The sequence below is a fragment of the Ruditapes philippinarum genome, unplaced genomic scaffold (assembly GCF_026571515.1).
Source record: "Ruditapes philippinarum isolate M1 unplaced genomic scaffold, ASM2657151v2 ctg2115_1_1_1_1, whole genome shotgun sequence".
NCBI classification, from domain to species: Eukaryota; Metazoa; Mollusca; class Bivalvia; order Venerida; family Veneridae; genus Ruditapes; species Ruditapes philippinarum.
Genome location: NW_026857411.1, coordinates 240,662 through 267,804, shown reverse-complemented (window position 1 = coordinate 267,804; position 27,143 = coordinate 240,662). Strand labels below are relative to the sequence as shown.

Here is a 27,143-nt window from a genome sequence, read left to right as displayed (position 1 = left end):
ATCTGTTCAACTCTTTTGTGGACCGGTAACCAGTTAAGGGACTTAAAGTGGGATGGGTCAATGTGGGCTCTAGAGTCCAAGTCAAGTACAAATCTCATTATTTTGTTTTGACAAGTTTGTAACTTATTTTTTAATTACTGTGTCAAGCTATTATACCAAACAGAGCATGCGTAATCATAGTGACACTGAATAAGAGACATAACCAGAAGTTTCTTGGTATGCTGAGTAAGAAACTCTTTCTTGCGGTAAAGAAATTTTAACCGAGAGTTGGCCTTCTTAAGAACAGACTCGGCCATGGCGCAAAATGACAGATTTTGGTCTATAGTAATCCCAAGATACTTGATAGATGAAGTTGATTCAATGGATGTACCATCACAGTTATATGCAGGTTAGATTGTGACCTAAGTTTTTTGCCTGGACCCAAATAAAATTGACTCGGTTTTACCCAAATGCAATGACAACTTATTGTCCACTAACCATTGGCTGACCAATTCCATATCATCTGTCAATGCCTTTTCAACAACAGATAAACTTTTACCAGATACAAGGATACCAGAATCATCAGCATACAAAAGCAATTTATTTTTGACCACAGCTGACATATCATTTACATAAATTAAAAAGAGAAGGGGTCCAAGGATTGAGCCCTGAGGAACACCACATGTTATTTTGAATTGGAAGAATAAGTACCAGAGACATCTACAAGCTGCTGTCTATCTGATAAATATGATTTGAACCAATTTAGGACGTCAATACTAAGACCTGATGCTTGCAGTTTCATTAAAAGAATGGAATGGTCGACTGTGTCAAACGCTTTCTGCAAATCCAGCAGCACCATACCAACAACATTACCTTTATCATTTTCATACCTGATAAAGTCTGTAAGGTGAATCAGACAAGTATCAGTAGAGAAGCCACTCCTGAAACCTGATTGAAATTTATACAGCAGATCTTTATCCTTAAAATAAGCTTCAACCTGGTCATAAACCACCTTTTCAAGGATTTTAGATACAACATTTAAAATGGACACAGGCCGGTAATTACCAACAGACAATTTGTCGTTCTTTTTATAGAGGGGAACAACTCTTGCAGATTTAAGATCATCAGGGACTTGACCTTGGATAAGGGATAAGTTTATGATATGAGATAATGGACTAGCAATGACTGGGGATCCATCTCTGATAAAACGTGAGGGTATACCATCTAAGCCAGTAGCTTTTTTGACAACTAATGAAGTTAAGTATTTAAGAACTTTACTTTCAGAAACAATGGAAAAAGAAAAACTGTTTGCAAAAACACCCTTGTTTGCATAAAAAGTATTAACAAAATTCGTACCAAATTTATGCATACTTTCTGGCAACTTTTCAACAAGTTTACATGCAACTGTTGTATAAAATTTGTTAAATGATTCAGCAATAAGTTTCTTTTCAAAACACACATTATCATCAATATTTAAACAAATATTTGAACTGGTTGAAGATGAACCCTTCTTGGAAGGCAAACCAAGATTTTTAACAGTTTCCATAAAGAGGTTGAGTCATTTTTGTTCTCATCCAGTGTATTAGTAAATATTCCTTTTTTGCTTTGGCAACAAGATACTGAACTTTGTTCTTGAGAGTCTTAAATGAATCATAATTATCACAGTTTCTATCACATTTATACTTATTAAAAGCTTTATCCCTTTCATTAATTACACTAAGAATGTCTGAGTCAATCCATGGTTCTGTTCTCTGTTTAATTCTGGTCTGTTTCACAGGTGCTATATGTCTATCACAGATAAAAGTAACTGTTTAAATATATTCCAGGCATCATTTACATTATCACTTAGCAAAACAGGAGACCAGTCAGTATCTAGAAGACTAGCTTGAAAGTCATCTTTGTTATAATTTTTCAAAGATCTTAAAGTGACATTGTTATGAAAACAAATAGGAATTTTACTGACTTTTCTTGTACAAAATATTAAGCTATGATCACTAAATGAAGTATGAATTACACCTGACTGAGTAATTTTATCATTATCAGACACCAATATCAAGTCAATAATAGTTGCACTTGTAATACTAACTCTAGTAGGTTCTGAGATATTTCAACATTATTTACCGGATGTTTTAAAGATAAAAATGTTTTAATAAAAAATATGATTATCAAATTGCCCTGCTTAATTCTCATTATTAAACATCTAAGTATAGTTTATACTTATAAGTAAATTGGTCAGGAACAGTTCGACCAGTCTAATTTGATAAATACTAAGTCTAACGAGCATTATAATTATAACCAATTTTGTGTTTTGAATTAATTTTAAAAAATAAAAAATAAACGGTTGATTTACTAGACCATCATTCACAGTTTGCTGATTTACCGAAGTAAATGTGTTATGATTCATTTGAAATACTGCAATCCTATGGGAAAAAAAATAATTTCAAACATAAAGAGTAACTTACTCAAAGTAAGACATTTATTTAATCTTACTCATTACAATGAATATTTACAGGTAGGATTATTAAAAAGCAAATATAGATTTAGAACCTTACGTCCTAAATCATGTTTAAAATAATTCACATACCCACATATAGGCTTTCAAGTGCTTTCAAAGGAAAATCTCAAAGTTCTGAATTTCTTGTAAAATGTTAAAATTTATTCACATTTTCACATAGTACAGGCGTTTAAGTGCTTTCCAGGAGAAACACAAAGCTCAGAATTTCTTATAAAGTGTACCGTATATAAAACCATGAGACAATTCAAAATGAAAATGAAGGGTCCAGGAATATATTGTATTTGCTGTTATTTTTTTACTTCGATTAAAATAAGCATTTCTTTTATCAAGGAAATATGTGTCACAATCATTTAAGTTTTAAATATATCACAGTTTGTCTTTATCTCAGCAGGTTAAAATATTTTCTTTGTGATTTTTGTGGCATGGTAGGCAGTCTGGGATATGTCTTGCGGCACATTATGTTGATGGTATACTAAAGTAATTATGATTCTTAACCCAACCTGACAGATAGTTCTTAAAACAGAAAAGCTGATTTTTTACTTGAATGATTTGTTTTATGAGACAGAAGGATTTATTTAAATAGAAAAAAAACCTAGAGGGGATAAAAAAGTTTGGAAATGGATAACTTTAAGAATAATCTTACACAAACACTATTTTAGTAATTCATTTTCCAAGACTTTAAATTATAACTTAGGTGCTTTTTTTTCTTGGGGGAAAGTTGTTTATTTTCTGGGAAGCAGTTTATTGGCTGTGTTACTGTATAATGAGGAAAAGTTTTGGCTGTTTCTACAACATTTCTCTCTTCATTTCATACCTCACTTGAAAAATAAGCAAACAAACAAACTACTCATTTATATTTTTCAGAAGAAATTACATTCTTGTATATTTATAGAGCTAAGTCAAGTGAAGATGTGTTTAACAGTACTTGGTTTTCCTGAATTAATGACTTTGGAATAAGATAAATTATTGTTCATCATTCACTATGTTTTTAAAAAAAAATTACTTAGAACTCAAGAGGTAAAGCTTTTTAAGCCAATTTTTTAACAGAAAAGGAGAATCTATTGTCTTCATGGCTCTTTCGGGTGCAAGGGGCATTGGTTAACTTTTTGGTAAACCTTTTTTGTTAAGTTTCCTGGCCTATGGTCATTAACTTAAAAACTAACAACGCTATTACTAGTTTGAGTGGTGACATGGCCAAGTGGTAAATGCCTCAGACTAGAAATCTAAAGATTGTAGTAACCTAAGCATTGATGGCAATGTGAGTTCAAACCCCATCAGTGGGGCAAGACAATTTGTTCACTGAGCAAGAAACTTAAAACTCATTGCTTAGTACTGGTTGATTCCAGTAACAGATTTGAGAGTGTTTCAATTAGCTGATAGCTTCCAGCACAATTGAACTAAAATAAATTTGTATAAACTAAACTATTACCTGTTAACTGTCCAGTACTGACTAAAGTGGAGACTGGTCTGCACCTTGACTAGAATCACCCTAGAATATCATATCTCATTAACAGAGCAACTATCAAAAACTATCAAAGTGTGTTGCTTTGGGAGATTACATGAAAATTGCATGCCCACTCGGTTTAATTGAGTCTGTACATGAGGGATAATGAAAAAGTGTGAGATCCTTATAGCCCCCTAACACCGGCACGGGAGGGCCGGTTCTCAATTCTCAACACTTAAAAGTGCTTAAATCTGCTGCAGATGATTTCTGCTCTATATTACCATTAGTTCTAGCATGCCATTATTACCATATAAAACAAACATTTATTAAAATTTATGCCATTTGTTAAATAAGAAAATTATACCGGAGGGTTCAATGAACCTGAACCAGATTATTTTCCATATAACAAATCTATATATTTACAACTTCTACAGATAATTCCATCATTAAAAAAAAAAAAAAATTTATTGAAAATTTAGCCATCTGTTAAGTCAATTATCTAATTAGAAAGTTGTACCAGTGAGTTTAAGGAACTTGAGGCAGGTGTCTGTCTGAAAGCCAACATATGACATTGTCACTCAAAATCTGCCTCGTCTTGTTATTACAAGTGCATTACCTCATAAACATTGAATATTTCCAGTATTTTGGGTAAAGTAAATCACTGCGGAAAATGGTAACAAGATATTACAGCCAGTAATAATCATTTCAAAACCAAGAAAACATCAACCATCTAAGTAAATATACCAACCCTTTCCCACCCCCCCATCCCTATTTTATCTTACAAATATCAAAGACAGGGGCGTCTCGGCTGAGTGGTTCATGTTGTTGACTTCAAGCCACTTGCCTTACACCACTGTAGGTTTGAGCCTCTCAAGCATTGTCAGATTCTACATGTGAGAAAGCTATCCAGCTGGCTAACACAGCGTCAATGGCCACTCAGGAGCTTGTTTGTGCCTGAAATAATGTACAGAGGTATCCCTCCACCAGTAAAGTCGCCATATGATCTATACTGTGTTGGTGCATTGATGTTAAACCCAATCCAAAAAAAGTCTTGTTGTCTATTTTACGCTATCAATATTAGAAGACCTCTTTTGAGAAGCTGATATTACAGGTATAGAGTCCGGTCAGATTATAGGTAGGGGCCAGCTTGGTTCTTTTCAAGTGGCATCTTCTAAAGTTTGTCACCATGGGGGGTGGGGGGGTTACCATTTGGCTAACCATTATGATACAGAGTTTGTCATTATTGCTCCTGTGGTATGATCTAGGTGTTAATAAAAATTTCTGTTATATAAGCTGTTAATTGATGATAAGCTTGAATTAAATCATCATAATTTATACTATACATTATACAAAAATAGACTATGGTTCAAACATTACTTCTTTCTTTCACATTATCACTGAGTGCACCTAGCTAGACATTTCACACTTAGTGCATGTTAATTAAGGCTCTATGCCTATAATGGAATAAAACGTAAATCAATTAACTCACTCAACATTTGTTTGAAAAATCGCAAATTGACTTCATAAAATTTGATGGAAAGTGCGTAATATCTCTTACATGTAGTCATAAGTTAGAGGTGTTTTATAAGCGTAGCCTCTATATTGACATGCTCATGTTTGAATCAACTTCATTAAGGCATTCTCAAAATAAAATCATTCTATAAAATATCAAAAGACACTTTAAAATGGCTACTTTGATCGAAATTGTCAGAGCCTGGAATTTTATTGTAGCTTAACATTAGCGCAAGTTGTATGTTACATTTTGTAACTTGGATTAAACTTATAATTTTTGCGCATGATAACAATGTACCCTTAATTGACACTTAGTTACATGTTTGCGCTGTTCCATGTTTGGTAAATTAGCTTCCATTGAACATCGAGCTTGTACAGGATTTATTTGATCATTTTTGTTATTTTATGAATTTCTCGTAACATATATTCCCTAGACTAAAGTGATTTAATTACCATATTCATGAGGTCTCATAAAACTAAACAGATAAAAAATTTGTCTGTCAGCAAGTAGAAATTACATTACAGTGAAACTGTAAGTTGATGGTTTTTTATCAGAAACCACCACCATACTGTCTGTCAATCGATACTGAGGCAAAGAATAAGACAGTGCACTTGAATTATACAATTTGAGAGAAAAAAATTTCATAATTTATTTAGTGTCACAAAAGAAGTTTGAAAAACAGAACTACTTGGGTGGCATTGAAAATACATTCCTTAATATATCATAGACAAGGAATGTGAGAGGCATTAAAGGAATCTAGATCTTTTACTGTACATTGTTTATTCCAATAAGAATTTAATTTTCAACCTCATTGAATATTCCATGAACAAAACATAACATGTGTCAAAACATAACAAACATGTATAGAAAAAACCAAAGTCGTAGTGTTCCGTAAAAGGGGTCCTGTTAAGCAAGAAGAGCGCTGGTACTATAACAACCAACCTCTTGAAGTAGTAAATGATTTTAATTACTTGGGGGTCGTGTTTAATTATACCGGTTCATTCGTTTTGCATAATCAGTACGTTATTGGAAAGGCGATTAAAGCTTCAAACATACTTTTAAACAATATCAACAAATATGAATTAAAACCCATCGTTATCTATGAAACTTTTTGATGCATTTGTCGGTGCGATCTTAAACTATGCATGTCCGATTTGGGTTTCTCGAAAACAAAGGAAATAGAACGCGTAGCACTTGAGGTTTGCAAGTCAATCTTGGGAGTCAAACAAAGTACTAGTAACGCAGCCGTATTATGGGGAACTAGCGCGGTATCCGCTGCATATTACAAGATACTATCAGATTATTAAGTATTGGTTACAAATTCTATCTACGGATAACATTATAATTAAACGTGTATATGACGAATCGTTGAAAAGATGCCTAAATAGTAATACATGTACAGTAAGTTGGGCCGGTAGAGTTAAGATATTACTCGATCAGTATGGGTTTTCTGACGTTTGGGAAAATCAAGATAACGTAGATGCCAAACTCTTCTTACCTTTATTTAGACAACGGCTATTTGACTGTTACGTACAGAGCTGGCGAGCTGATTTGCAAGCAAATAATGTTCTGAACACTTTATATGTATACCTTAAAGATGAGTTCGTCACGAGTGACTATCTGAATGTAATAAACTCTAAGTATTTACGTCAGTCTTTGACAAGAATACGCGTATCGGCACATAGGCTGCGCATTGAAACTGGTAGACACGGTCGAAATCGCATAGAACGGTCCGAGCGAGTTTGTCAGCTCTGTGATTCTCAAGAAATTGAGGATGAATACCACTTCACTATAATTTGCAAAGCCTATGAAACCTTGCGTCATAAATACATTAAACAATATTTTTACAGGCGCCCAAATATGCACAAATTCATACAATTAGTATCTGCTAAAAATAAAGTTATCACCAGAAACCTGGCGAAATATATTTACCAAGCGAGTCGTATTCGCACAGAGCTGCTTTATACAATACAGTAATAATGCAGTTTTATTTTAAAGTTTGAATATATACGTTTCTAAAGTGATAAGCAATATCAACTATAATCAGTTGTGTTTTTTTGTAACGGCCTGAAACGACATCAACGTATTAAACATATATCTGTGGTCGATGCTACAATAGTACGTTCCTGTAGATTGTTGTCTTTTTCTCAATAAACACCAAAAGTAATATTTTTATGGCATACAGATGCATAATGTCTACTTTACTTAATCATGTATAGCTATTGATTGAAACAGATGCTGAGGACATGTCCATATTATCAACGACTATATGATATTCCGTTCGTTCTCCAATAGTACTTTTTATAAATTGTTTTTCTTTACTGCCAAAAATAATATTTGATGTAATCAGTTTAAAAAAATACTTCTAGAACAGGTGTTAACTTTATTCTAACTTGTATGATTGTTCAATTGATAGAAAGTATTTGTTCACTTTACTTAGGTTAATTTTCAAATTTGACTTTTCCTTTTCTAAGATGAATACTTAAGTACATATTTTCTAAGGTAATGTCTTAAGAACATACACATACTTATTTAATCTTTATACTTAAACATTATTGATTGCTGATACAGAATGTTAACATTGTCAATCATAGTGACCATATGCCATGTATTTTGTAAATGTATATTGTACAACGATGTACCATATGTTGTGTACAAGTTGAAAATAAATTCTTCTTCTTCTTCTTCTTCTGTATTAGAATATAAGACCCAAGTGCCTTGTTAAAGCTGCTGAAATCTAAAATAGCTTAGTAAAAATTTAATATTGTGTTAAATGTCAATAATTATGGTTATGGGTTATTAAGAATGCTATCTGCTAGTATCTAGAATAACTGTGTACAAACACCATAATTGGAATTAACAAAAGTGTGGACTAATAAGGCCAACCATTGACATGGTCTTGGTAGAATGTAACCTTCTTCACAGGATAAGAAAAGGACTACATTGTATTAGCTAGGTCCCTGAGATTAATCAAATCAACAGCACTAGTGATTCATTTAGACTTATTACCTCATCGATGGACACAAGCTAATGTTTTGTTCTGTTAACCATACCTGACTATAAATAAAAGTTTGTCTTATTGTTTCACTGTCTTAACCAATTGAGCAAGGAGACCATTCTTTACAAAGGTGAATCACACTGACTGATTTCAGGCAAATTTTCCGATTTATTTTAAGGGTCATAACAGTAATCTTAGTACTAAGAAATTAATACTTTTAAAATATGAATATGAAGATAAACTTGTAAAATATTAATTAAAAGATCAACAGAGCAGATCATAGTTCACAGAATACACTCCCTGGTAATGTCCAGCCACACAAAATCAGCGGAAAGTCATAGATTTAATAGTCAGACTGTGGTACCATGGCAACATTCAGCCACACAAAACAACCGGAAAGTCATATATTAAATAGTCGTACGATGTTTTCAAGTATTATTTTATGTTTTTTAATGAAAATTTATGACTCTCTGTTGTGATGAATGATTTCCATGACGTTATACCGCTGATTTAACGTGCATTTTTTATTCCTATATTATGACAAAAAAGTATGATGCCCTGCTGCCAGGAACCAAAATTACAAAAAGTTACGATATATCGTACACAATACCAGACATTACTGGCAATTACCTCATAATTCACTCCTTCCGCCTTTCACATTATCATAATCATATTCATAATTTGCTGAAGGCATATGGAAATTAAATCTGTAGTTCAGTGCCGCCTTTCAGTTGTGGTAAGTGTTAAGTTACACGCAAAACATGCGCCCTCCCTCTGTTGCTGGTAATCATAGAGTATATTGCTATAAAATTCTAGAAGTTTCTCTTCTGCCACTGTACTTGGAATATCTGCAGGTACACTTCTTTTGTTGTGTTTTGTTGTTTGTCAGTATGAAAAGTAGACAAAAGCAGACTTAGAAAAATGTGTAAATTTAAGAGGAATTTTTTGTTTTATCTATTGCTTAAAAGCCTGTTTAGTTTTATCTGTCTTATTTTAAATCTGATTAGTTTGGTGATGCTGGCTTAAAGCAAACCCATACCATTCTGCTCACAAAATGTCATAATCTGAGCCGTGTCACGACAAAACCAACATAGTGCGTTTGCGACCAGCATGGATCCAGACCAGCCTGCGCATCTGCACAGTCTGATCCGAGGATCCATGCTGTTCGCTTACCAACTCTATTACAAGTAGAGAGACTGATAGCGAACAGCATGGATCCTGATCAGACTGCGCGAATGCGCAGGCTGGTCTGGATCCATGCTGGTCGCAGTCGCACTATGTTGGTTTTGTTATGATGCAGCTCATTTTTTCTTTACCATCAGACACTTTTCACCGCTGATAACAACTGAATCAACCGATGTGACCAGCGCAGGCCAAGATCAGCCGGCACATCTTAAACGTCCTGTAATTTAACTTCGTTTGAAACTGCTTAAACTTAGGTTTTAAAAATGTTACATTTTTAATGGCCAAGCTACCTTTTAATTATGTAAGCATATCTTCAGACAGTTTGTCTAAATAAGGTTTCTCTAATTAATACCTTCACACTACAATCGTTAAAAATAAATCATTGAAACTAAATTACCTTTTACCCAAAATGCACCCTGGGAATCTGTTCAGATTGATTTTAAACATTTTTTATCAATTTTGACTTAGTCTTTATCTCAGCTGGATTAAACCATTAGTTATTGTTGTCTGGCATTTTAAAGATAATCATTTTGTATTTTATAAAGTTCTTGTGAAATTGGTGAAATGATGATTTTAATGTTTAAATATTTTGCCTCTGACATTGTTTTCCTTGTTCTTTTTATTTAACCTGGTGACTTTTAAAGTATTGTTTAGACAGAAATATGTTTTAGAAACTGTCTTGATTGGTATTTAATGATGAATTATGGGAGTTTTCTCAGCTTGATTCCGTCTTTTTATGTTTCTTTTTATCTCTGATATCACAGTTAAAAACCTCCACCATACTGTAGTGCACTTTCTGTAACATTAAATAGGATCAAAGTGTTAAAATTCTTACATTTCTTTACTGGTTTGGGTAACATCAACTTGACTCCTAAATGCACATTTAGAAGAAAATATATTCATTTGTTCTTTACAAGCAAGCACATGGTCCATTAATTTGATCACATTAATATGGTCTGCTTGATTAAATTCTGCAGGGATATTCAAGCTTTATGCACAATGGAATATGTTCTAAAACATGAAACCCTGCTTTAATGGGTGTATAGGGCAGCACCCCATGAAGAATATTACCAATGAGATTTGTCTTAATTTGTGAGACACAGACTGGTTTTCTATTTTTATTGAACAAAGTGCTGTAGAAGGGTTCTGGTTTTACTTTATTTTAGAAAGATAGGAGGAATCTGTCAAAATAGCTATCAACCTTATAGACAGCTGTTCCAAGACAAGGCTTCAGGTGTCAGTTATACACTTTTTTAATCATTAAAAGGATTTGTGGCTGATAATTTAGTTTCCTAAAAAAAGAACAAAAAAAAGAACAAAATATTGTACAATAGCATTTTCTAATCAAATCTTTGCCCATCTAAGTTTGCTTCTGGCATTTTTGAACTGCTGATGATACTATTTTAAGAAACATGGATGCATTTATTATGAAAACTGTCATTACCTGAAGCATTCTGCATCATCATTTTCTTAATAAAATTTAAGCTGTGCTTGTTAAAACTAATTGCCTTAAAGGGCAAGAGTTGCAGATTTTGAAATAAACTAATGAATCAAATTGCAAGGTGTTTTTTGTGGGTTTTTTTTCATTCTTAACAAATTCTTAAGAAGAGTTTAAAATTAGTTGTTAAATTTGCTGTGTTGACAGTTTTTTGCAAATTTTGATCTCCCACAGTGGCATCTTGCCTTCTTGTAGCTCTCTTCTAGAATTTTCAGGTTTGTTTTGGTTTGTTGTAAAAACATTCTTAGTTTATATGACCTTGAACTTTACTTACTTTATCAAATACAGCAATATAGCAAAATAAAGTGTTTTATATTTCAAGATAACAGGGGTTTCATTTAAATATTGTTCGAAGGAAAATACTCAGTCATTTCGTAAAGAAGGCGTGTAAATTATGAAGTGCCGACCAGAATTAACACTAAAGTAACCTTGCCAGCCATAACAATTGTTACTGCAGAGATGAAAATTTTGAGACATAAAAAATATAATATCAAAGTATACATTGGTAGAGATATATGTCTGCTATTGCCAATTATTGTAAGTGATTTATTGTATTTTTTTTGCTATCATTTTAACCAGTAAATCAGTAACTGTAATAGAATAAAATCTGCTTTATTTAACATTCATTCTAAGATTTAATCATTTCATTTATTCATTATATAAAATCATATGAACAAACTTATATGAAGTTCCTTTCAACATTTCATACTGTCAATTGCAATGTATACAATTAACATAATACAAAGCATTCCATTTTTTATTCTTGCTAAATTTTTTTTTAAATATAAGAGAAAAATGGCAATACTTAGTATAAAATTGACATTTTTTTCAGTGAAATTTTGTTTTTCAAAAAATGAAGAAAGTCAATAAATCAGTCAATGTTACTAATTGAGGGGGTACTTTAACTGTTTGTAGGACATTATCTGACATCTTATCAATGTTTTATTGACAAATAAACCACTGTTGAAATCTTGAAACATACTTTATAGTCTGATTTTATTGACCTGTCAATTATGAATACATTACAGGACTCATTTAAATATTCGATCCCACTTCGGTTTGGTCCGTGTAGTTTACGAGAATTAATGTGGAGTATATAAGTCATGGATTGAAAGTCACACCAGTTTAATGTGAAGGATTTCGTTAATTCACGATAGCACAGACGGTAAAGAGAATGTCTGATAATTGAGAGGTCTGTGGTTCGATCCTTACTGTTGCCACTAATACTCTTTCTTTATTTTTGCAGTATATTTTAAAGGACAATAATTTTATTTGTAGTGTGTTTTACGGCATTGAAAATACATTTATTGATTTTAATCCGTTTTAATTTTTTAACATGAATTCTTAAACATGTTATTTAAATGAGTATAGACATAACAAAATTAAGTAAAACATAATAAAACAAAACAAACAATATAAAATAATCATATATAGCTTCAATAATGTTGAAAGTATTAATAAGAAGAAAAAAACATGGACCAACGCGGTCTCGAACTTAAAAACACGTGTGGCAGTTAGATTATAAACTCGTGCCTTACCCTATTGCGCTATACCGCTGAGTGCACTTAGTTTATAGATACAAATTAAATTAAATTCCATCGTACAGCGTACATCTCACGGAACTTACCGAAAATCTACCGAAGATTAATATACTGTGTGCATCGACCGTGTAATCAGTATGTAATTGACAGGTTAATAAAACCAAACAATACCATCTGATATAAGATCCTATCTGAAATTGTTTAATGAGGGAAAAAAGAAAACATACACATACAGTAAAGAAGTCTTGTGTTTTTTGGTATGTGTGCTTTTTTAATTTCTTGTTGTTTTGAGTGTCATGAGTATGACACCTACATAGAGAAAACTTTGTTTTAAAACTAGAGCCATATACTGGACATTGTAAATATTGAAAGTATTTAGCCTGTTTAAAAAAGAAGTCTTTCAAATAGTTTGCAATGTCATGACTCAACTGACCTAAACATCAAAAGATCAAAGTTTAATTAAAAGCACCGTTGTGATCACGGCTGATGAGTGTGTTGTTGCTGTTGTTGTTGTTTGATCATTAACTTACTACTTAATAGTTCTTGGATTGCATAACAGTAATTGTTTATTTCTGTAATTCTTTATTATAATACAGTAGTATTATCTATTATAATAGAGTTTTTTGGAATAATTTAAAAAAAACTTTAAGTTCTGAATTGGATAAAAAATACTGTTTGATAATGTTATAAAGGAGTTTAGTTAGATTGTATTGTAAATTAATTAATTCAAATAAAACACTGTTCTGAGAATTTTTGATTTTAAAATGCAGCATCTTGTTGTTAAAAACATAGAACAGTGACCCATACATTATTATTATTTGGTCCATCTGTCCACAGTAAACCAGATACAATACAGAGGTATCTTTACACCCAGGAGCTGCGAAACATTTTAATGGCCTTGTAACTTGGTTTTCATTGGTCAGTATGGACCAGTTACTGTCAGATGAAAATGTTTTATTGGTTGTAAAATTGTCCCTTTGAAATGAATTAGGGGCTTTTAGTGGATTGACCACATACTGGTTTTAGTGTTTTAACTGATGGACGTGCATAATAAATGTGTTATTTCTTTCAAACTGAGAAATCAATGATTTATGTGAAGTGTGATATATAGAATTAGTTTGGAATTTTAACTTGAGGAATATTTTTTTGTACATTCTTTAAAAGGATATTTTAATTCAGATAGGTAAGAATGTGTGTGTAAAATATATAAAGTGATATTATTATCAAATTTTATCATTTTAATTATTTCTTCTATTAAAAAATTAAAAGAATGTATTAGTTTCCCATGTTATTTTATTTAGATTCAAACAGTGTGGAAACACTTTTAAATTAAGACAAATAAGTTAATTAACTTCTAATTTTCCTGAGTTACTATAATAATTTGGCTTTAAATATCATAGATTTTGTCAAATGATCAAATAATAATGTTAAATAATCTAATGTGCTGAAATCTTCATAAGTGTAAGCTTTTAGCATATTATGGGCAATCCTAGGGTAACATAAAAGTTTAGCATACTACTTAATTTTATAATTATATTTTTGTTACATTTTTGTGTGTGTGTTTTTTATATGCATGTTGATATATATGTATATAAAGTATGTGTTTATATATGTTCCCTGAATAAATCTGAACTAGAAAGGATTTTTAGATTTTTGCATTAAAGAAATAAATTAAAATTTAAATCTTTTGCTTTATTTGAATTAAATTAATTAATATATATATTTCCAGTTGACAGTTAAACAATTAATATTAAGCAGGATTATACAATAATTAATTAATTAAAGAATAATGAATATTAATTTAACATAAATTGATAATACAGGAAAAGTTATAGGGTGTTGTTACAATATGCTATCTGTAAATGAAATTTTAAGTGAAACGGAATTTTGAATTTCCTGTAATAAAGTAAATTTCGTGACAATTTTACAATTGAATTAGTAAAATTTACATCTCATCAGAATATAGATTTATATACTTTATGCTTTAAATTCATAACTAGAATTTCAACTGGTTACAGCATAATTATATCAAGATATGTTATAAATACTATTTTCAAGGTCATAGGAAACATGCGGAACTTGTAAATCAAAATAATTGTGTCTGGCTGCACAGGCATTTTTATTATCAAATCTAATTTCTTTAACTACCAATATATAGGTGTAATGAAACTTATCTGCTGCTTAAAAAATATGACATTAATGTCTTTGGTTTTTATGACTTATATTTCTGATGTCATCATGATATTAACTTTGTTATTTGTTCAAATATTTGATCAGATGAACTATGTTTGCAGAGAATTTCAATAATTTGAAAAATTTTGTTATAAAAATGAATATGTATAATACAATGTGATAAAATTCAATATGTTACAGTTAATATAAATTACAATATTATGTTACAATTCATTATTTTACAATGCAATTATAATGATATGATAATAAACAATACACAATGGCACAGTACAATATCATAATAAACAATATGTAATGACACAGTACAATATGATAATAAACAATACTTAATGATATAATACAATATCACAATAAAAAATATGTAATTACAGTACAATATGATAATAAACAATACAGTCATTGACACAGTACAATAACATAATAAACAATATGTAATGATACAGTACAATATGATAATGAACTCTATGTAATGATACAGTATAAAATGATAATAATCAATACGTAATGGCACAATACAATATGAAAATAAACAGTACAATATGATAATAAACAATATCTTATGATACAGTACAATATGATAGTAAACAATACCTAATGATACAGTACACTATGATAATAAACAATATCTTATGATACAGTACAATATGATAATAAACAATACCTAATGATACAGTACAATATGATAATAAACAGTACCTAATGACAAATACGACATGATTAACATACCAAATGATAATAATGATATGATGTAATTTAATAATTTTCTTTTATTCTTATCTTCAAGTAATAGAGAAAGAAACTCTATGAATCAGCTATAGAAATGTTATTATTGAATTATTTTCTGTGGGTTATTACTAAACAAAGAATTCTTCGCAGGATGAAAGAACGTATATTTCATCATTTAATTCAGCAGCTGAGAGAAAACTATTTGGCAGAAGTCGTCAATTAAAACTCTTACTTTAGAGCATCAATAACGGACTTAGACAACCTCCGGATATTTCCTATGACAAGTTTGTTTAACCTCGTAAAATAATCTCATATTTTGATTGGATAAGAGGCCGGTTTTTTATTCCGTGGAAATGAACAACAGCGGAATAAATACAATCCGCAGAATAAATACAATTGCAGATTAGGAGAGTCTTATACGAAAAAAAAATCATCGGAGCAGGGAAGATGGATGATTGTCTTATTATATTATGAATCCATTTTTTTCTCCCCAGAAAAACTTTCTTTATTGATATTGATAGAAAATGACAGAATATAGAAATTTGGAGGAAGATAATGAAGTTATGTGTCACTTGGCTTAGAAGACTTTACACATACAGTAAAATTGCCTTTCGAAAATATCTCAAGTTTTTCTATAGAAGGAGACCACCATGGGTAACTTATTGAAAAAAAAACAGTGAATTTTTCTTTACTAATTGTTTTCATAATCAAGAATAATTTGAATGAGTATTTTCTTACAAGAAATTTCAGAATTATATTATTATTTACTGCTACTTGACTTTGAATATGGGTTAGGGAAATAAACAAATAACAACAATAGATCTCAAGTCAAAAGAACGTGCAATAAGGGCTAGGCGATAATTTTGTTCTTCATAATTATGTACAGTTTCAAATTGAAATCATGTGTCAAAAAGTCAATTTAACAAATTTTGAATGAGAAAATGAGAATTGTTTGTTGGATTTTATGTCACACCAAGATGCTAAATGTCAATGAGTTTCCAGCTGTACGGGTTGAGAAAGACCTCACAATTACCCCTTTGTGCATTATTGGGCACTTGAGTAGAACCAATGTGGTACTGTACGCTACCTGGATAACTATGAATTCTCACATGAAAGAATGCAGTGTCCCTGACAAGATTTGAACCCAAAGCAGCTAGGGACAAGTGATTTGAAGCCGACTACCACTTGGGCACTGAGCCTCTAAGAAATAAGGATGAGAAAAGTTAATAAGCAATGATCAGCAGATTCATGCTCGTATCATAAATAATCAAGGGTCCATCATTATTATTACCGGTATCATTTTTAACGCATTTCAATTTTTATAACATTGTCACTTAAAATATATGCTCAGTGAGAGAGTGTTGTAAGAGAAGTTTGTGAACATGATGTTATTAAGGTTCAAGGTATTGTCCTAAAACTTCTGTTAGACAATATATCAATAATGATTATCAAACTTTATCGTCTGTCAGGAAATTTTCCTGCCTGTTTTATTGTCAAATTCTAGAAACCAGTCTTTCATCATACATGCTAATACAATTTAAGAAATTTTAACCTATGTCTATGTTTTTTGAAGCAGACAGGAAAATTTGTCATTGCTCTGTACAGTTACAGAATAAGGTCTTGCCAATACAAAATAGTGCGGCCATAAAAATTAAGTCAGTTTGAAGTCTTCTTTTTTAAGTAAACAGAAGCTGGTTGACCTAACTTCTTTGCATGATATTATCATTTCCATTATGACCTTGACCTTTACGTGCTTTGCAATCAATACCAAGATGCCGCTTGATGTATAACTACTGACGGCACCTTCCGAATTCATAGGAAGAAAAGGCTTTTGTTAAGTCTTTATACCCTAAATATCTGAAATAGACTTGTCCATCTTTCAATTTGGACAAGTCTATTTATTATTATTAGGGAACATTTCAAAAATAAGAATTGACTTTATAAGTGGACATTGCTGACCATCATCAGACTGCATGACTAATCTTGGTCGGCACTGGGCACTGGTCACATCAATATATTCAGTTGCCACCATCAGGCTGCAGAGTTCATATCCAGCAGTAAAAGAGATTTCAATGTGCAATGCTCGGTGGGAACATTGATCACAATTGGGGAGAAATATTTGTCAGATCATATGATATTTTGAATCAGAATTTACAGAAAAAGTTAGTTAGCCATTAGGCAGTTTCTGTAAATCTCGGGAACAAATTTAAATATGTTCCCTTACTGATTTCTACGATGATTGTATTCTCACAATCTGCACATTCATAATTAATAGCAAAATAGTTAGAACCTGTAGTTGCCATTGATTCTTGAGCTGTTAATTAAGGCTCTTAACTGAAGATCGTAGACTCGTCCTCGCTCAGAACGGCACCAAAGTCATTAAATATTAAATTCTTCCTTACGTCTAATGTTGCTGCAAACTTTGTTGTGCATATTTTGTTGTGCTCATTTGATGTGGAAAATTTCACCGTTTTATTTTTTTGTGTATTTTCAGAAACATTGCAGACAACAAATGCTGAACAAGATGAATATTTGCTTGATAGAATATTTATAGAAACCGTTTACAAAAGGTATTATACTTTTTTATAATCGTACACAATGGAAACATAAGCTCTTAAAGTGAACTTCAGGAAAATGGAACAAATCTAGATTGTCATTCAATTAAGAAATTAGTTTTTCCCTGTTGCCGTTTCCATCTGCATAGTTATTGACTTGCCTGAAGACCAATTCTTATCTAATTGTTCAAATGGATTGTGTCTTTTGCAAATAATATAAAAGGAAAATAATCGGTAGATATACGCTGTTTTAAAATATCGTCAGTCATTCTGTGAAAGTGAGTGGCGGCATGACCGAATGGTTATTTTGTCGGACTAGTAATCCAAGGCTTGCTGACCATGTGGGTTCAAATCCCATTGGCGGAAAGCTGTTGTTTCCGTTAGAAAAAAACTACTGGTATTTGTGAAGGTGGGTTACAAGTTCTGTTTGTAAAGGTGTGTTAGTTCTACTGGTATTTGTGAAGGAGTGTAGTTCTGTTTGTGAAGGTGTGTTAGTTCTACTGGTATTTGTGAAGGTGGGTAGTTCTGTTTGTAAAGGTGTGTTAGTTCTACTGGTATTTGTGAAGGAGTGTAGTTCTGTTTGTGAAGGTGTGTTAGTTCTACTGGTATTTGTGAAGGTGGGTAGTTCTGTTTTTGAAGGTGTGTTAGTTCTACTGGTATTTGTGAAGGTGGGTAGTTCTGTTTGTAAAGGTGTGTTAGTTCTACTGGTATTTGTGAAGGTGGGTAGTTCTGTTTGTAAAGGTGTGTTAGTTCTACTGGTATTTGTGAAGGAGTGTAGTTCTGTTTGTAAAGGTGTGTTAGTTCTACTGGTATTTGTGAAGGAGTGTAGTTCTGTTTGTAAAGGTGTGTTAGTTCTACTGGTATTTGTGAAGGTGGGTAGTTCTGTTTGTGAAGGTGTCTTAGTTCTACTGGTATTTGTGAAGGTGGGTAGTTCTGTTTTTGAAGATGTGTATTTCTATTTGTTATGGTGAATGATTCTAGTTGTGAAGTAGTATAATTCTTGTGAAGAAGTGTAATTCTATTTGTGAAGGAGTGTTAATTCTTTTTTTTTTTTAGAAATGTGGAAGTTCTTCTTTTGAAGATGTGCAAATTCTGTTACTAAAGGTGTTTATATTTATTTCTAAAATTTGAGTGAAATTCTGTTTGTAAAGGTGTGTTAGTTCTATTTCTGAAAGTTAGTTAGTTCTTACTTTTGAAGATGGTTAATTTGATTTGTGTCAAAGAAGTACTTTGAAGTATACATAAAGCATTGGAGATTTATCTGAAGCCTACACTTCTTTTGTGGCTGTTGTGCAAATTTTTATTTTATCTCTGATATGGTTAAATTGACTTTAATGAAGATTTGTCATAAATAAAAAAAGCTGAAAGTAAATACCTGTAATAGAAACTGTAAATTACCTTTGAATTCCTGATGACATAATATCCTGGTATATGATTCAGGTACAGGGAATGATGATTGCATGTTAGTAAAATCGAAATCGCATGTCAGCTATTTTGATAGAAATCCATTAGTGGATAATACTTTGACTTGCGGCCGAACTTTTTTTTCGATGAAATGAAAATTACACTGAATCATACCTCACGTTTCATGTAAAATTTCATTGTAACAAAAAATCAATTCTAATACTGGTGACAATACATCATGAAAGTTGTAGTTTAGCTTTTAATGTAAGTCAGTTTATTTTGAAAATATTGTCACCTTAGTGCAGTAACGGGTTAAATTCTTATATAAATCAAAAGCAGTTGCACTAAGGTGATGATATGCTTATAACAACACAATCCCACTAATCTAAATAGGGAGAGCATTAGTTTTGTAATCCCGGGGTCGCTGATTCGATCCTTAGGACCTCGGTAGGGTTCAAACTCTTAACCCCGGGATATAAATAAAGGCCCTGAGAAATGTGCGGTATACTGATGTTTCCGGTTTAGTGGAGATTCGGTTCTGTGGGTTTATAATCCACTACACTTTTTGATTTGCAGATTCCCTGCACATCCCTCATTTTGACAAGGGTTTACCATGATTAAATGTTGAATTCTGCTTAAGCCTGTGTTAGGGGGCATTGATGGTAGTTTGCGTTTGACAGTAATGTCCATGAACAGGCCGCTCAATCAAACAAAGTCGCAACATCTTCAATTTTGCCGTGGTTTGCTTTCTTTAGCGATTCTTATTTGCTCAATTTTGTACTGTTATATTTTCCATCCTGATTTACTATAACTTTTTAATGGACAGTTCTGTAAATTGAAATTTGATAACTTTGTCTAAGAAATTCAGCTGCTTAAGTTTGATACATTTGCAGAGGTTGATCAACTGGCATGTTGTTCTCAGCATGTGTGAGTTTTAAGCTAGACTTTAATATTTACCGTCTCACCCAGGAATCTACATATTATATAAAGTAGACAACAAATCTTGATAAAAAATTATCACCTTCTATACTTTTATATTTATTTTTGGTGTTTTATATTCCGCTATAAGTGACAAATCGTCGTACTTTACCATTAAAGTGATTTTTCCACTGTATAACAACGCTGCCACCCACTGTTTAATATGTCTGGGTTATTTACATATTTATTTAAATGGCCTTAATCTTATTGTTTGTTTCCCGGCTTTTCAATATATGATACAAGCTCTAAATGTCTGACAGAGTGCTTAGTCATGACGGCGGCCATTTTGATTCCTCGGTCCTTGAGACAGGGTCATGTTGATAAACATGCATCTTGAAGCTGATTGGTCAATATTTGATTTGGATTTTTTGTATTTTGGTAAAATTACTTTAGCAGATTTTATCGGAAGAAAATGTTGACATTATAATACCAGAGTTGAGTTGTAGAATGATAAATTCTTTATGATTTAACAACGGTCCAATATGTCTTAAGACAAAATCTCTAGTGAGTTGAAAAGTTAACCTTCAAAACAGCTTGGCGGTTAAAGATGTCTTAAATCATGTTTGGTATTTTATGTTTAACATCGGATAAACTTGTCATTGATAGAAAAGAAGGGATTATGACAATAACAACAAATCACCAAGAAATTGACTTTAATACGACCCCCATCTGTTTTCTTGTATCTTCGTTAATCTGTTTAAATATTACGATATTTTCAAATGTCATCGAGTTATTTGAAGTATCAATGAGTTATCAAGGAATGCAGATTTTTTTCTTTTACATTTCGAAAATAGGATTTAACTGAATTTGATTGATTATAAAGTAAATACAATCATATATGTTGTAAGGAGAAAAAATAAAGAGATTTATTACACTTCAGTAAAACACCGAGACTGCAAATTTTATTAAATTAACGAAGTTTGATTCAAAGAATACAGCAGAATACATATGAGTAAAAAGAGAGAAACTTACTGTCCATATTACATAATTATAATAGAAATTTATTTAAAGCAGTAGCTCAGAGGTGTATACCGAAAAATTAAGGAACAGAAAATTGTAATCATGATTTGACATTGAAAAAAAAATTCCAAAGAAAAAGCAAGCGAGTATACATAGACAGATTTTTACTTGGTATTTTCTTCAATCTATTTTTCATGTGTACCATATTTCCAACCATATACTGCAAAAAAAAAATTGAAAAAAATGTGTGTTTTAATTTCAAATCGGATTTTTTTCCCTAAATCAATGAGTCATTATCAATCAGCAGACAACCCTTTTTGAAAAAGACAAAACAAAAAAGGCGGCAAATTTTAAAACTGATTAAATCTGGAAAATCAATCCCTGTTTATCATTAACAAGTTGTCTAATTGTAACAATCTTGACTTATAGAAAAAAGGTGACATGATATGTGTTTAGGTGACATGATATGAGTTTAGGAATATGATAGGAATCTAATAGATGTGTTTGTCTATAAAACAGATATAAGATAGGACTATCTCTGACAATTTGATACACATAAAATACCAAATTATAGTTGTGAGATAGGCAGGAGTTTTATGTCTGTTAAATCGTTACCTATTTGCTAAAGTTACCTGTTCATGAAATAACAATGATAGTTTACTTATCAGTGAGACTCTTGTAAAACAGTTTGATCCCAAGCTGAATAATACTGAAGATTTTCTTAACAGTTTGGGTTAGAGGTTAGATTTTAGAGATTGTATTTATCGGATTTATTTTGTTAACATTTTGTCAACAAATGATCAAAATTAGACACAATAGATACAGGGGTAGCTGAGAATCAAGTTTGTAAACAATGGATGTTAACCGTTCATGTGAAAAATATAAAAAATGTGATAAAACTGGGGTTAGAGATTAATTGCAGAATGAAATATTCAGTTGTTCTGAATTGATAATGAAGGGATGAATTAATGATGCTCATCTTAGGTTCAAATTATTCAATAAGATAACTTAATTGTAATCGGAGAGTTATTGAGTAACGCTACTGAGCTACTGAATTAAAAGATAACAATTTCTGACTTAAATATATCAGAATGAAGTTTGTTTGTTTTTTGCTCTGACTGTGGTTTTATTTGAAGCAGAAGAAAATTTGTTAAATCTAAAATCTGACAAATCATCACCCTTATAATGAGAGGTTTACGTTGTAATTTTTGTCATGATTCAAGTTTAACAACTGGAAAGATTTTAATTGCTACTTGATAAGCTACAAGGCCTTCAGTCATTTTTTGTCAGCCGAGTGGATAACGTCATTATTGGTTTAACTCCATGGAATAATTAAAAAGATTAAATTTTTATGAAAGTTTCTATGGAATTTAAACACATGTGTTGCTCTACAAAATAAAATGTGAATTATCAGAAAGGCTAACTTAATTTTGGAGTTAAATGAAAAGCAAATAAAAGGTGAGTTTACAATGGTTTGAAATATCTCAAATTTCTTGTTTTATTTTGCTACCAGTGTTTTTATTTGAAGTTTAAGTATTGTTTGCAGTATAAATGTCCAGCTGGAATTTTAAGTATTGAAATCAGAGAATAAAGTGGCTGGTCATGTGACGGGGAATCATGGTGGTTTTACTATAAGTGCCGGAGATTTCTTTGTAGTATTTTAGAATACAAACTAAATCTGTAAAACTAATCAAATGCAGCCATTAACAAAATGTGCCATTCCATAAATTGTTGGGTATTTATACTGGTCAGTTAGTTTATGATGTCCGAGCCTCTAGCAATGTCTGTTTCTTCTTTTTACATCATCACCCTTAGAGATTTGAGGGGTCAACTTTAGATTAAAATGGACAGCCCTACACTGACCACTGCCTTACAAAGGTCTGGCTAATAATGAGAAATCTTGGGATACTAATTTCAGTCAGCATGTTTTACATGCAAAGGGTCAAATAATAATTAGAACAGGGAATTTCATTGGATCACTAAAGTCCCTGGGGTTTGAGGCGAGAAATTGTAAAATTATTATGGAAATTACAACTGGAAGAGTGGCTGAAATAGGATTAGTTTACAGAAAATTATCACTAGATATCATATTTGTATCAGCTATGCATGCTGCAGGCATTACACTGGAATGGTCAAGAGTAAATTCCAATAATTTTTGTAAATGGACAAACACATTTAATGACCACTTTGGTGAGTGTGAAAACATGCTTTTAGTTGTGATAGTTGTGTACTAGGGATTTGGAATTCTGATAACTTTAGTGTGCTCATGAATATTGTTAGTGGTTTGGTGGAGTGGAAGACAAAAATCTAATTTGTTCTTGCCTGTATCAAAATATCACTGGAATAATTTAATTCATTTGTAAGTTTTTGCTGTTATAATTTCATTTTCATTTCCATATTTTTTTAGATTTTTTCACAGCTTATTGCCTGATATATGAATATGAATTTGAAAGTTATCTTGATTATATTAAGGACAAAAGATTTCGAGTTGCGCTTACAAAATTTCGCACATCATCTCACGACTTGTTAATTGAAAAGGGAAGATATACAAACGTACCTAGACTGGAAAGAATATGCAATAATTGTTCTTCGAGACGAATTGAAAACGAATTTCACTTTTTGTTTACATGCTCACAATATGCTGACCTTCGCAAAAAATATCTCAGACGCTACTATTATACATGGCCTACATTGCAGAAATTTACTAATTTATTATTGTCTGAATCTAAAATAATTGTAAGAGATCTTTCTAAATATTTATATTATGCAAATTTGATTAGAAAATAGTTTTACAAAACCTCAAACACGTCACAATTATGAATTCATATGTTTTACATTGTATTTTTGTGCTCCTTGAAAAATCCATGTTTTCTGCCTATGGTTATGTTGTATGTGCTATAAACATATATTGTATGTTTAACGCAATAAAATTATTTGAGTTTGAGTTTGAATATTTGAATTTAAGAGATTTTAATTAGAAAATAAATCAGATTGTTGCAAATACAAGATTATTTCTCAAGAAATTATATAATTCTATTGTTGTCATTGATGATAAGTTGATGTTGCTGGTCTCCTGTTGTTGTGATGATGCTCTTGTTTTTGTAATTTTTGTTGTTGTTAAAGTAAAATTTTAATGTTTTTAATAATAATAATGATGATTGTTGTTTTTGTTGTTGTACATGACCCAAATTAATCTGCATACAGGAAATTTCATTCCACAGAAACTGCACTTATCAAAGTGCAAAATGACATTCTCCAATCTCTTGACAAAGGCGAAGTTACAATATTAGTAATGCTCGATTTATCTGCTGCCTTTGACACGATAGACCATAACACTCTTCTTAATCGACTCGAATGTGACTTTGGTTTTACTGGAAAAGTGCTCGCTTGGTGTAGATCTTATCTCAGTGGTCGCTATCAGACTGTTTGTATTGATGGAGAACTATCTGACCCTGTGCATATGACATACAGTGTCCCTCAGGGCTCTGTATTAGGACCAAAATTTTACATACTTTTCACAAAACCTGTCGGCGAAATTTGTCGAAAACATGGTCTGCAATGTCACTTCTATGCTGACGATTCTCAAATATACATTTCTTTCAAACCGTTGGACAACACCAAAACTGAACTTGTACTTGATTCTGTCTCAAACTGCTTAAAAGAAATAACATTCTGGATGAACAGCAACATTCTCAAACTGAATTCAGACAAAACAGAACTTATAGTCTTTTCGTCGGGTAGCAATACAGACTCAGTGAAAAATATAACTGTCAATGTGGACCAAGCTGAAATCAAACAGTCATCAAGTGTAAGGAATTTGGGTGCATTCCTTGATTCAAGGGTTAATATGGAACATCATGTTAGCTCCGTGTGCAGATCTTCGTATGCCCAAATAAGTAAGATAGGACGTATTCGAAAATATATCAACGAAGAAGCTACAAAAACACTCGTTAACTCTCTCGTGACATCAAGACTGGATTATTGCAATGCTCTTCTATATGGTATACCTCAACAAACCATGAAAAAACTTCAACTTGTTCAAAATACTTCAGCCCGTGTGATTAAACGTACATCTAGGAAAGATCATATTACACCAGTGATGAAAGATCTTCATTGGCTGCCAATCGAATATAGAGTGAATTACAAGATCTTATTACATACTTTCAAGTCACTGAAACAACAATCTCCATCATATATGCAGGAAATGATTCAAGTTTATTCCACTTCCCGAAATCTGCGCTCTTCAAATGCACCTGTACGATTAGTGCAACCAAAAACTAAACTGAAATTTGGTGAAAGGAGTTTTTCGGCATCAGCTCCTAAGCTATGGAATTCACTACCAAGTCATCTAAAAAACTGTAACACAGTAGAAAGTTTCAAAAAACATCTTAAAACACACTACTTCAATTTAGCTTATGGAAAATAATCAGTGACTGTTATGAATGAATTTTATAAACAGTGAATACGAAGTATCTGTTATTTGAATATTAGTTTTATTAAAAAGTTTTTTTTTTTAAACAAACAATTTTTAAATCAATTTAGTATTTCTATTGTTTTATAACGATGATTTAGCAAGATCTTATCTATTATTATAAATCCATTGCTAGCATTTTTAAAGGGAGACACAGGCAAAATTTTCATTTCTTAGTTTTGAATTTTTCGTTCCTAATTCTCTAAATGGCGTCAAAATAAATATCTTAGACAGTTAAAGGAACAAAACTTTTCTCCATTTAAAGAATAAAATGGCGGTTTCCTAACCTGACCCGCGTGGGTCAGGTTAGAGCGCTAGGATTTCACAATAGTTGTCACAGTGAACTCTGGAAATGTTAAAGAACATGTCAAATGAATGATTTAGGTTTGTTTCAAGCATACAATATCTACAGTATCTGTTAATGTAACTTCAACGATTTGTTCAAGTCTCCTGACTTGTTTTAAAATTATTTGGTGATTCTATTGGCGTCTAAATTTTGTTCAACATATATAAATATATTCATGCTTCAAATCCAAAATATATAGAATTTAAACAGAAATTTATGCTGAAACTTTTAGAAATGTCATTTAAGCGCGATGTGAGTACAAAAGATCATTTTAATATTTTTGTCGTTATTTTGCCTGAATATCCCTTTAAGCACAGAATATTTCTTTTTTTTTTTTTTTTTAAAAAAAAAAAAAAAAAAAAAAAAAAAAAAAACTAACATTGATTTATCATAATAATTTACATGTGTTATATAATATATGGCTCGTGAATGCAGAGGGGTCAGATTTTCAAGAATATTTAGTGTTAAGGTGTGGGGGCGTGGCCTTTCCTCCTGTGTGGTGATAGTAGTGATCTCATCCTGGGGGTCTGCATGCGCTGTGGGGAGGTATCTGACTCCCTCGGTACTGGACCTTGGTGTAGCAGTACTCATGCTATCCAGGTTCGTTAGGTTCAATATTCTTTTTAGTCTGATGTCGCTGTATTCATTCTTTTATCAATCGTTCATATATTTTCTGTTGTAAAGTATGACAACAAAACAATGAAAATCATCAATATGCATTTAAAGTAGCTTTTAATATTTATTTATGAGTTTATGTTAAAAGGCACATTATTTCTTACACATTTATATATTGAAGACAATTTTAATGTATGACAATAATATTGTAAAGTGAGTTTT

General features: G+C 31.6%; 1 protein-coding gene across 2 annotated transcripts in view; it reads left to right on the top strand.

The window, feature by feature from the left end:
- The window catches only part of LOC132749647 (protocadherin-9-like), an 80,664-nt gene that overhangs the window by 22,989 nt on the left and 30,532 nt on the right, over positions 1-27,143 (top strand). For both annotated transcript variants that reach the window (XM_060739496.1, XM_060739497.1), the window contains exon 3: positions 18,087-18,162. The gene's annotated coding sequence lies outside the window, so the exon portion shown is untranslated. The remainder of the gene's footprint in view (positions 1-18,086; positions 18,163-27,143) is intronic.